Consider the following 14,440-nt stretch of genomic DNA (forward strand, 5'->3'; position numbering starts at 1 on the left):
GTTTAAATAGCGCTTAGATTTTTTTTACGACGTTAAAATTAAATAACGCTTTTATTCCAATCGCCTATATATTGGCAACCTATATATATATATAGGTAGTGCCTAACTGTATGAATTTGTATTATTTACCCGAGCCCAGGAACGCGTGGTACTAATTCTCAAATTGTACACAAACAATATATACATTTGAGATTTGAGATCGTAAAATATGATTTATCAACTACGCGTATGCCTGATATACATAAACATTTACCATACGGGGATAATAATAATATGCAAATTAGTAAACCAAGTAGGTATACACGAGTTTTAGGTACAAAAACAAAATAATATCGAGTGGGTACGAATAATTCGAAAACGCCGAGAGGTAGAGCCAACGACCTGCGGCGATTATGCAATGTTTTTCGTGTCGGATTCGATGCTTTTCCAAACATAATTTATTAATCGAATACATATTGAACTGTGCGACATAATGATTTGGGTACACCCGATCGGCGTACGGATATATTGTATATCGGTTATTCGGTTATTCTTTATAATATATTATCTACCTGTTGCATAATTCAACTACCCGTAAGAAAATGCACGCAAAAAATAACGGCGATCCGACGATCGGTTTATTTTGCAATTCTCATTATTTAAAATAATAATACGTCAACGACTCGTGGACGCGGTTTACAAACAAACGAGATATGCATATAATAATCGCTCACCGCGTATAATATTATGTTTGAGTGCACAGTATATTAAGGTACATTAATACGTACCCACGTAGATAATATATATTAACACTTGGGGTAACGTCATCAAAAAGAAAAGAAAAAAAATACCATTATTGTCAGGATATAATAATAGTAATAATAATAGTAAGTTATAAACTTATAACGTATACCTCGCCGTATATTATGTGCATTAGACGCGTGTAAACATGCGTTGGAATAATAATATTGTACTCGGCCGAAAATAATTCTAAAAAAAAAAAAAAAATGTCTTTATACGTCGGATGACCGAGTTTACTAGGCGGTTAAAGAAGAATAGAAAACTACAATATAATAATATAATATGGCGTTGTATACAGACGTACAACGCATATAGCTGTATGGTTTTTACGACAATATTTTTAAACGTTTACGACGTTTACGAGGGTGGTGTACAGTGCACGAGTTACGACTTGTGAGCATAATATAGTATATTATTACAAAACGACCTTTGTCGAACCGATGTGTCACATTATCATCGATGTTATCGAATGTCCGGGCAGAGCGATTTGTACAATTTCTGGAACTCGCGTCGCCAATGACCTCTACGAGTGTCATTAAACTCGCGTATGTGTACGTATTACGTGTGTGCGGCTTGGCGTTATCTCCCGAAAGAAGAATATCGTACACGACCTTTCTCGTGTTTTGCTTTTTAAAAACGAAAAATCCACCGTTTTGTTATTTGGGTATTATTTTTTTTTTTTTCAATCACGTGTTCTGTAAACAACTCGCACTCGTAACCTAATAGGAAATGTAAAGCCATCCGTTCCGGGCGCTTACGTTCGGATTTCATGCATGACCAATTTTATGATATATAATATATTATACTATTATGTATACGCTGTGCAGAGCATGTCGTATGGTGACCAAAAGGCAGGCGATTTTCAAGAAACTACATAAATCGAAAACGTATTTCATTTTGTAAGAACCATGGTGCTGGTAAAGGTACCGGTATAACACGCATTATACATACTATTATTATTATTATTATTATTATTATTATATTTTATCCCGACGAGAAAACACGTGTTATACCTTATACCTGAATATCTGTGGGCATTGTATTGATCTTCATTGAACTGAGATCCAGAGCAATATATTCGAAGGGTTTTTTTTTTTTTGCTCGGACATTGGGTTCAGGAATTTTGGACCCAGATTTTGAAATAAAGGCGAACTACCTGCTGGCACTCACCCTCCGGACGGCGTTTCCACAAACGAAGAGAAATCGACATTCAGAGAACCCAACACACATACCGAATGCTGTGTTGGCGTTAAACCTCCGACATAATATACACTTCTGGTCAAAATATCCAAAACACTAACGCACGTTTAGAGGAGAAAAAAATGTTTATTTCAAATACTTTGGCCAACAAGTCAACACTTCAATATTCACTGCACGAACCTATATAAAGCCAAATGACAAAAATTGTGTTTGAAGATAAATATAAATTATAAATAACCTTCTTCACATAGGATTATAGCAAAGAACGAAGAAGGTAATATAAACATTTTCTATTGACATGTGCGATTTGAAAATATGGAAACAAATATTAACAATTACCCATAAATAAATAAACGAAATTCTTATGGTATGGTATTAAATTATTTATAAGCATTATGGGCGTAAAAAATAAAATCTATTCTAATTTATCTATTTATCTAATTTATCTATTTTAATGATATTGATGATTTTTTCTTAATCACAGTTTAATGATGTTCCTAAATTCTATAGTCATACGTATTTAAAAAAAACCTCTTTCAGTGATAAAATGTATTAAATACTTTAAATATTCGATCTGTGAAAAAGCGCCCGTTAAAAAAAAACATTCATTTGTATACTGTGATTAATTAATGAATTCAATGATTTATATTTTATAAATAACTAATATCGAACTTAAGGAGTATGTAAATGTTATTGTGTCAATTTGATCATTTAATTATTACTACATTGAATTGTTTAAAGCATTATTATATAGTTAAAATATTACAAGATACTTAAGTGGTTACTAGGATAGAACTAATTAAAATCAAACATAACCTATTAGCGGTGAGCAAAATACATAATTCTTTATTTAATCAGTAAACCTATCCGATCAGACCGGTCGTTAAGAATATTAACCTCGTTGGTTTTTATAGAGCTTAAGGTAAAAAGCCGAATTCTCGATAACGCCTAGAGACATGAATCAGTAACAACTGGTTTCATATTATAAAAAATATATATTATATGATTTACAGCTATAAACACTATTATATAAAATTGTAGATAGGTAGGTACCATTATTTATCTTTCAATTTGATTGTTTAAATTTGATCCCGAAATTTCAGTATTATTATTATTTCCACGATAATAACTTATTCGCTAGACCTATTTATGTACAGGAAATAGAAATATTTGCACGCTCGTCCGCGTTCTTGTTTCTGGCCGGCGGATGAATGTAGATATACGAATTAACTAACCTATACATAAGCCAATATTTGTTCAAGTCAAACATAATAAACAACATCCAACAGGTAAGAACATTGTTTGTTGATAGCTGTGATTTATAATACAATGCAAGGTTGAAAAGAATGATGTTATATTATATATCTTACTCGTGAAAACACAATGTTTACAACGGGTCATACCCCACACTCCACAGGACAGAAAATGCATGAAACTGTGAACGTTTGATAAATAATATGCTGTTCGCTGTTGCTGTCTATACAGGTATTATAAATTTAAAAGCTTGTTTAAAAAGAGTTTATACGGAATACGAAGAAAATCTGGACCTCCACGTGTTATGATTTTGTCCGAGACCGGAACGGTCGATTCTCGTTTAGTATGATAAATATTTATTATAGTATGAACGATTGGAAAAAAAAAATGAAGACTTTGTAATAATATTATCATAATAAAATAAACATCGAAGTGCCCGCACGTAGGTACATTATAATTATTAATTATCGTGATTATGTACACATCACTAGTGCGGTTGAAATCTATAATAATAAAATATTATTTTTTTCCGAATTTTACTAAGAAGGAAAATGGGTCACCAGATATACATTATAGCGGTTTAAAATTTCTCGACGACAGCCGGTAGACGTGATCCGGCAATTGAGTTTGTATAGAATGGGCGAGGTTTCCTGTACGCACGGGGCTCGCCTCGTATGTGGCTATAGACGAGCTTCCTTTAAATCCTTTGTTTTTGTCACCGTCCATTGGATACACAATTTGATGTATACATAATAAACGTCCATAAAAAAAAATTAGATATTAAACGTCTTGAGCCTCCCATCGACGGGTATATATTATTATTATTATTACACAAAAAACATATAACGTGTCATTATATCGTGTGGCCCCACACCGGTATATCTACATACACAAACACCCTGTATGCCACCCTACAGGACGAGATCACGACATATTGTCGTCGGAACTAAATAAATCAGAGCAGACAAGTGGGAAGACATGAGGACTGTGTATAAATTCTCAATGTACTATATAAAATAAATATATTTTATAAATACGCAATACACGTGAAAACTATGAGAATCGTAATACTTCCGTTGGTGGTTACGAAGATCATCTCAACAGCATTATGACGCAGTACAGACGCGGCAGACAAGTAGGCTATAATGAACCCCGTGGAAATGTTCTACTTGGATTATACGTATATGACATTTTCTTACAATCTGTGCGAGAATATGGTCAATATCACTCTAAGGTACTTATAATATGTAGGTAGTGCTACTGTATGTACGCCGTATACATACATAAAATAAACAATAAACCTATACACCTTTGTATTTTAGTATTTATATGATACATTTTATACAGGTATACTAGATGACATTGGACGAAAATCCAGAAGCTGGTACAGTATTGATTGACAAATAAGGACATTATTGCGACGATTCACGACTGAGAAAACGCGTACAAATGTACAATATATTACTATCGATAAATAATAATAATAATAATTGTATTGTGCATTACATAATATTAAACTGACAAACCTAAAAGCACGATAAACGTTTTACGCAAGTCGAATATAATGAGCAATGACGATTTTATTATGCAGATGAGCAGCCAGCAGTTTTGTCACGTCCGACACAGCAATACTATATAAACGCGATTGGAGGTTGAAACGTTTTGATATTGTTATTTATTTTTTATTCCCTAACCCAATTTCGAAATCTTGTCGGAGGGGAGTTTATGTGAACATAATACACTGCAATATCGCGTTACGCGGGGCGGAAACATTTGAATGGAATACCCGGGATTAATAATACTTTTGGGACACGAGAAAGTACGTTATCTGAAGGCGATGTTCACAAAAGACGAGGTAGATGGTACACACATAAAATATACAATAATATATATATATTTGAATACTGTTCTGTAGGGGCAGATGCGTCATGTGACCAGTTTCGGTGAGAACACCTGGTTGGTGTTATCGAGGAGAGTCTGAGTTGGCATACGATTCGAGAATTATAATAATAATGTGTCCGCAGCGCAATAATAATTATTAACAGTTATTAAAAAACGAACCTATTTGTTATGATTATATACATTTAATATTATAATGCTCGTAATAATACGCGTTCACGAAACGTGCTCCGGTCTTTCGGTCGGAGATAAAAAAAAAACGTTGTCACCTGAGAAGTAAGGATACATGGACCCAATTCCTGCAAGTTTTCACCTGCCAATTGGAAACACGAAAATAATAATAAACCCGTCGGTCTCGGACAAAAGTAACTGGAACTCTTCTACATGAACGGCGATATTGTGGTGACATTAACATAATATTATTATTAATAAATTAACATAATATTATGAGAATAGTGTAAGATTTGGATAAGACACAATAACGTTTATCAGATTTGAACCCATTAGGTAATAGGTATTAAAAAGTTCGAGACAATATATTTAACACATCTAATTGATTGAATATAAACCTAATGCATTAATAATAGTAATAATAATAATAATAAATATAAAGCCTAAGAAAAGCATTATATATTTGAGATCGCGAAACGGCAATTGGGTTTGCAATTAAAAATTCAACATAAATAATTTCGGAATCAGATCATTCATTTTTTTTTCGAATGCCGTCAATTCATTAGAATGTTAAATGTGCGTATATGGTTAAATGGTTAATGTTAATTGTTATGCAATAACTAATAAGTGTAGTAACGCGTATAGAAACACTAACCATAGATTTTGGACCGTGTTTAATGAATAATCGACAGAAACGTCAACCTTGCAACAACATATCTGCTTTAGAATAATGCCCCAGCCGCATTTAGGCAGGGAATTAATAACTTTACTGATCTTTTTGTCTTAACACCAGAATCTATTGAGTACGTATTGATATTATTATTATTAACATGAAATTAATCGTGTTTAAAATAACACCGAGTCAACGGTATTATAAGACCGTTATTGAACAAGAGAGGAAAATAATCTGAAAATTACAATTTATTATTTAAAATTTAAGCAAAAGCGTCATACGTCATAGCACGCGACTCGATTTGGCACCGAAAGTTTTTCTATAAACATCGAATACTAATATAACGAATTGGATTGGATCGCTATGCACACCGAACAATATTTATAAACTGCACGCCGCAACTAAGCAACTTAATTACTATAGAGTTGTAAGCATGAATTATTTTTAACGACAATTGCTGCGATCTGTGTTTAAAATATTATTTTATTGTCAACAATAAATCTCGGTGTGCGTCGCATTGAAGAATTTATAATAAATAAAACAAAATTATAATTATAAATGTATGCGTCCAAACGTCAATTACGTACACACAAAAACACAAACATATAATATATGATTATACTGTATTAATATTGTAGTAATACAATAACTGTTATCATTTTTTTTTTTTTGTGTATATTGTGTGTAGAAATCGATGATGCATAGAGAGAAAAATAAATAAATCTTACCGGGATCGGACTGCAGGACGACGAGACTTGACGATAATCATAATATCGTGCTGCACAAATGTTATATATTATTATAATTATTTTAATCGTTGTATTGTACTTGTAAGACATGAAAATAATTATTAGTGTAATGAAATACGTTTAAGAGATGATAGATCGATGGTGCGAGGGTATAAAGTCCGTGCCGATGGGGGGGAGCCGGCGGACGGACGACACGAGCGGACACGTGTTCCGTAGCCGACTACTGCGGGACGTTTGAGATTCCCGAAGCCGAATGACGACGACGAATATCGGGATCGCGGCCGCGTATGGAAGGACACGCCGCCGCCGCCGCCGCCGCCGCCACATGTGTCCGCCGAGAAAAAATGTTTTCGAAATGGGGGGGAACGTATAACATGATACGCACACGTATCATTATGACGGCCGAGCTCGCGTGTGTGTGCACGGTGTATATTATTGTGTGCGTGTGTGTAAAATAGAGAGAACTTTTCCAGAGACGACTGTGATAATGACAGTGGAGGCGGTGGAGGTGGTGACGACGGTCATTAATAGTATTATTACTGTGGCAGCATCTACCGCATAAAACGCACACTACGCACGTGCGCGACCTGTTACTGGCTGTTATTAGTGGTCGCGCATCGTATTAATTATTGTTAATAAATGATATCTAGTTAAATATTATTATATACCTACCTACTAAACATTATTTATACCTAGTACACCTCTACCCGTGAAGTATAATATTATATTTATCGATTACGATTGCGAATAAAATTGTCCGTCGGTGATACGACGTATCTTTTTTTTCTAAATAATTCTCACTTACGTAACGCTTACGATATTATATAGATAACGAAGAGTGCCTACAAATACCTATTATTATACAAATATTATAATATAGTAATGATAATTAATGATTAATAATCGTGTTTTTAATTTGAGAACACGACTCGAGACAAACATATTTACATGGTGTACAATTCACACACTGTGACATCGTTATTTACATATCTCTGTATAATTTACACCAATAAAAATTAACAAATACATCGAATAGGATAAAATATAAACCTATTGATGTACTAGGTATTAATATTATAATCGTATGACTCAATTTCACATTGATCAGCTTCTTTTAGAGACCACTTATATGATTAATAATTATGATAATATACATAAATACATAATACGTGCCATGAGTGAATGTGAATAAGCAATAACACGCTTTTTGAAAGAAAATTATGGTATAATGCAAAACCCTATTCATCCCTATTTGTAGGGCCCGTTCGAGGGTGGTTTTAAGTGACAGCTTCGAAAGTGTTTGTATATAGTCTCAAGTCATATATTTTAATGGAATAATTGATTTTCGCAATATTCCGATAGGTACCTAATATATTTTTATTTGAAGAAAAACTTTAGTTTTGTTTTTCAGACAGTTCATTAATCTAATAAAAATTTGATAACAAGTATTAAAGATACTTTTAAAAGTTAATTAAATAATTAAAATACTTAGGTTACCTTACAGATAGCCTATATTAGGCATCAATGATTATTAGTGAAACAGGAGATAATTAGGTTAGAGATTATTCGGTTATTATATTATATAAAGGAAATAAACATCGATATAATTATAGTTCTGTCTTATTTCCATTCATTGAATAATTAAAGAAACTAAATAGTTTAATATAGGTACTATGTCGTGCTATTGTTTAAAAAAATACGAATTACAATGCTATTATTTTCAGGAAGTACATTTACATGCTTAACAATCGTTATAACTTATAATATAGCTGTACCTACCCAACTATTATAGCGTGTACTGTGTACTGAGTACAAGTTTAAGCATTTATAAACTGCAGTATATATTATTATGGTATACATAAATCAATAAATCTTATTATACCTACTCGAACAATCAATAATCATTGATTTTTAAATTTTATTAAATTTTGTTATCATTGTTATAATGCAATAATTGTACATAAACCATTCAATCCTATAATAAGTGTAAATTATGAAATAAATATAAAACAATTAAATAAATAATAATACTTTGTGGTACGCGGTTACTCATAAGTCATAATATATTGGATTCATTTGGTCGTCAAATACTTTGTGTTTAAAATTTAATTAGTTATAGGCAGTAGTCGTACTGAAAAAATAAAAGAAGGGGTATTCTTAGACTTTGGAAGATTAGCGTCTATTGAAATGATTAAGCTCTTCTTGTTGGGCCGTCGATGGCTTCGCCACCCACCTCTCCATATCACAGGTGCACAGCCATCAAGTATCAATACTTGTATAAAAATATCAATATATCAGTATGGCGATAACAATAACCACCTGATTAAATATGAGTGATATATTATTGTACCAGTAAGTACTGATATAATATTATGAGTGATGATGATTGTATATTATATATTCATAATCAGCTATTATTTATTAATCACTCAATAATTAATTACTCACAACTATTATGACTGATTAAAATAAATATTTTTTGAACAATAGTAATATATCCACATTAAAAATAATTTTAATCATTTGTTACAATCATCCCATTCGCATAGCTGCAGCAATAACAATAAGTTATATAATTCATCAAATTGAACTTGAATTTCTTATTCAATGCAATTTCGCGAAATAAAAATAAGTCGATTATATAGTTATACCCATATTTATTACAACAGACCAATTAGTCGTTATTTGTTCGAGGTAAGTCACTACATCCAATAATTGCTGGAGATCGATAACGACGCTATCGCTTTCAAATATAGAATTATAGAACGATCAACATTTGATACGGATGTAAAATGACTAAAAACAAGTAATGAAACAAATATCATGAAAACCCTATTTCTTATTATAATATTTTGAATTTCCCAATGTACACTAAAAGCTCATGCAATGTATTAATTATATACCTACACGGCTACATTAAAAATTAATAAACTAACCTGAAAATACTAAAAAAGCAAAATAAAGTGTTCACTTTATTTGAAGTATCTGTTAGGTAAATGAAACGAGTTATGGGCGTTATGGTAATTGTAATGCATTTTTATAGAGTACTCAAAAAATAATACGCTTAGCATTGAAATTTGGGCCTTAAATTCTAATTTGAATAAATAAAAAAAGAATGCAATTTTTTGGGCAAAAGTTAATTCTACCTTCCGTATTATTATCTGTGAATTAACAAATCGAAATTAAACTTAAATATTTATATCAATTTCATTAGTATATTATATATAATACGATAAAAGATATTGTGTTTTTATTACCTTAATTAGCGATGTGTAATAATTAAGGTACTTAAAAGCCTAATTAATAAGGTCATTAATTTTTAATAATTTAATGTATACCTGATTTATATTTGTTTTATGTTTTCTTGTGTTATTGATATGTTTATTAAAATTAAAAAGAAGGATAAAGATAAATGTGTAATCGCCAATGTGTATAAATAAATATTCACAAAATAAAAACAGGATAGTCGAATTGCACTTATTACCTGAAAAGAAATGCTCAAATTGCACTTGGGTTTAAAAAAGTCAATCGTCGAAATAGAAATAAAAAATATTTCGTTGACATAAATTATACACTATGCCAGGGGTGATCAATTAATATTTTTGAAGGTAAATTGTTCGCGGGCCATCAAAATTGCTGACGTCGGTTTAAACCACGAATGATGTTAAATTACAACACTATAGAACGTATAATATTATAGGTTTTTAATTTTTTTTCTTGACTTTGAGTTAGGTAAGGTTAGGATAAAATTTGTCCACTGGTCGTTATGATGACCTCTGTACTATAACACCGATTAGACGTCAACAAGTCTTGACAGATATCGACCGCGGATATTTAAGCAAACAAGTATTAACAGATATATATTTTTGAAATAAGTTTACTTTACCATGCTTTTCGAGAAATTAAACAAAAAATATTATTGTTGGAACTTATAATAGTATAGGCACTTACGTATTTACCCTAGTTAAGGTTGTCATTGGTCTCCGCGGACTCCAAAACATCCTCTATCGACATTAAGTTTTAAGGTAATAAATGCCAATCATATGAACTGTATATAAACTCGCAGCTCTCGGTGTATCTAGATTCGTCTGACGGTTAGTGTTTTAGTGTTATATTGAATATCATATGAGTAATACCCACGGCTATTAGCAAGTATTTGATAAACTAGACAGAACGTGAAAGAATAACATAATTTATAATGTTATATGCATATTATACATATATCTTATTTGAACAGAAATGTAAAAAAGTATTTACAGTCCGCTGGTGACTGGACGAGCGGGAAAAAAGTCATTTTACAACGCTTCGAACGGTATCAAAAACGTAGCTTACAGTGTAGGCATGACAAAAACAATAACAGTTATATAATACATTTATATGAAGCTCTAAAGCTTATTAAATATATTATATGTAGAAATATGCAAAATAAGGATTTGTATAAATTATATATCGAGCTGTAAATAAAGGTGATGCCTTGAATGAAATATATATGTCTCATTTATTTTTAATTCACAATGAAATGTAATGGCGTATATGCAAAATTAATACATTTACAACCCTGCAGGTAATTAGGAAATTAAAATTGTAAATTCCAAGTAATTTTCAAATGTGTCACCAAAATCCAAAAAAAAAAATTAAGGAAAAACGGAGACTTATACACGAAACCAGTTTCGATACCCAATCCCCCACCATAAAAAAAAAAATATTTATGTTATTTGTTTACTTCATTTGTTTGTTTATTATGTTTACACAGTCTGTTATAGTAATCTTTATTTGAAAAATCTCTTATGTTAAATTTATAGGAAAACATTCTCTGCGTATGACCTATAAGAACAAAGGGTCGACATGTTAAATTAGCACTTGAATAATTATTCTTATCTTACTAGGTTATTTGTTGAGAAGTTAACAGAATAATTTATTCATTGACCATTGTCCAGTTTGTGATAAGTGGTAACTGATAAGCGTTATGTCCAATAGCTTCAATTTTAGGGGGAAAGCTAACAGCAAATAACACATTATATACCAATTTTTAAAAGTGTTCCAGGTACAACTATAAAAATATTTTTTACTTAATTGTTCGGTGTTCACCATTTTGTAAAGTTATAAGTGTCGAGGTATAATCTATAGAAGTGAGCTAACCTAACCTTAAACATGCACAACTAATTTACAATTTTAAAATACTCTTAATAACTTTCTTTAAAAATAAAATATACAAAAAACCCTATAAGGTTCACCAAATAATATTCTTATTTCTAAATTTGATAATAAGTCAATTCTCTCCAATATTAATCACAGTAGAGTTAAATGGATTATTCAGTACAATTACTGGTACAAAAAAAGAAAACACGTACAATTTGCCATGCTACACGGCACACGCGTTTGTAAGACAGAGACATCACATGAGTGTGTAATACTGCTTATGTCTCTAAGTTATAAATTATAATATTTTAGTTTTATAATACATTATTATTGTACTATACAATATATGTAAATATATTATACACATCTACGATCTACACATATTATGCTACTATACCATCTTGCAGGTCGTCAGAATACAATCTATACGTGCAGTCCAAGGCAAAGGATCCTCTTTCTATAAAAATCGCAATAAAATTAATTTTTTTTATTCACGTATGATAATATATTTTTATCATATAATTAATACAATTGACATTTATTATTTTTGATGCAATAATTATCTAAAAAAAAAAACCATTCAGTATGTATTAATGTATATTATATATGTATTCGTATATATCATTAATTGAATACAGTTACATATATTTAAATACGTGTCATAATACATTGCTTCAATAATTGATTGATTTTGTTACAAATCAGTGTATAAAGTAATAGGTAAACAGTTTAAAAGATGCACAAAAAAGTTTGAAAAAGACTACCTATTATTAGAATGGAAGAATGTGCCAAAATTGTTTTGCTAGGTATATGTGCTTACTGTACTTTAGAGCTTGTTTAGCAATTTAGCATGCAAAATAAATACTAGACTCTTTATTTGTTTGTTTAATACTTAGGGACAATTATTATTTATTATTTTGAAGACGCTAATACTCAGCTAATACTATTGAAATTTGAAAACTATGTTTCATGATTTATAAATTATAATGTAAATTGACATATGATATAGTACAATCTAGTATAAATTATCATTTATCAACAGGTAAGCAAACATACAACATTGATAAAGTCATTATTCAACTCAAAATAAAATTGATAGAAGTTAACTACAGAAGATACTTTTTAATTTCGAAATGAGAACTATTAAAATATTGCCTCTCTGACTGACTACTATAGTACTATGATTGTGTTACTGTAGGTACTTATTTATAAATTTGGATATTCGTTGTATTATAAACCTTTATATTATTCCTTTATATAATAATTTCCATACTATTATGTGTTATTAATTAGTATTTAGTATTGACTATTAATTGCAGTATATGATGAAACGAAAGGTGGCAGGTACTAAATGGCTACCTACATTACTCAGCGTTACTTGTATGACACTGTGTGACAATTCAGTGTACTATACTGTCCATTTTAACATCGTGAACTGAAAATCACGTTAGTCCGTACAATATAAAATATAAATTATTATAATAATAGAAAATTAGAATTTAGAAACGAGTTGATTTATCAAAATGTCCACGAATATTGCAATTCTGCATGTACCTACGTCTAACCCTTATCATACATATTATGTACATTGCGCAAGTCCCCTCCCCAGTCCCTATCTTGTTAACGAATACTGCAAATAAAAAAAAAAAATGCAGTGTGCACAATGCTATGCTGATGTCGTTGCAGTTTTATGATCATACCTTAGTATATACCGCTGCAGTTATATTGTGGTTATATAGACTTGACAGTTGATGGTGTACTGTAAGTACTGAAGTGCGTTGTGACTATATATTGTAAATTGTAATAGGTAATAGACAATGACAACAACAGTAAGCCATTAACGATTAACCTACAAGTTATAATTAATAATTGCTCATTGCACGTATCGGGACTTTTCGAAACGGTTAAAATGCGAGTGTGCGGCCAAAAAAGGAAAATATGTCACAAACCCGTAGACAGCACGCACCCGTTAGACGACCACTTGCAAATTATAATGATATTATAATGAAAGATTATTGAATACTTTTGATTGTCGACAATTATAGAAATTTGTCAATTGCCAATGGTCAGCATGGCCGCAGCCTAGTAGGTTCCTGTTATATCTTCGCGGAACTGTGCAAATAGTGCCGACAAGACGTCTGTAAAGACGTATAATAATGTGTAAATCATGAAATATTTTCATGTGATCAAGTGTGCTCAGAGTTCGAAAGCGTTGCGTGAAACCGCATCAGGTCTCATAACATTATATTGTTATATTCATACATATTTTATTATTAATTACTAGTTTCCTTCCTACGCGGTCCGACGAAAACGGAATTGCTAAACAAGAGTAGTGTTAGTATAATGATTAATGACTAATAATGAGCACACTTAAACAATAGTAGTTGTGGGTAAACGATATGCAACAACTCGCTACGACGTAAGTACGCGCCAATCGGCGGTTCGGGTTGGCCACACTGTCGGCGGCTCAAAACGCCGGTTTCGCGGTGCAGGCCGTCGACCAGTGCCGTCGGCCGACGGATCGCGGACCGATGTTATTGTACACGATTATGCGCCGCCGGGGACGTGAACACGG

This window comes from Myzus persicae, unplaced genomic scaffold, assembly GCF_001856785.1.
Source record: "Myzus persicae strain clone G006 unplaced genomic scaffold, MPER_G0061.0, whole genome shotgun sequence".
In the NCBI taxonomy this organism is placed as follows: domain Eukaryota; kingdom Metazoa; phylum Arthropoda; class Insecta; order Hemiptera; family Aphididae; genus Myzus; species Myzus persicae.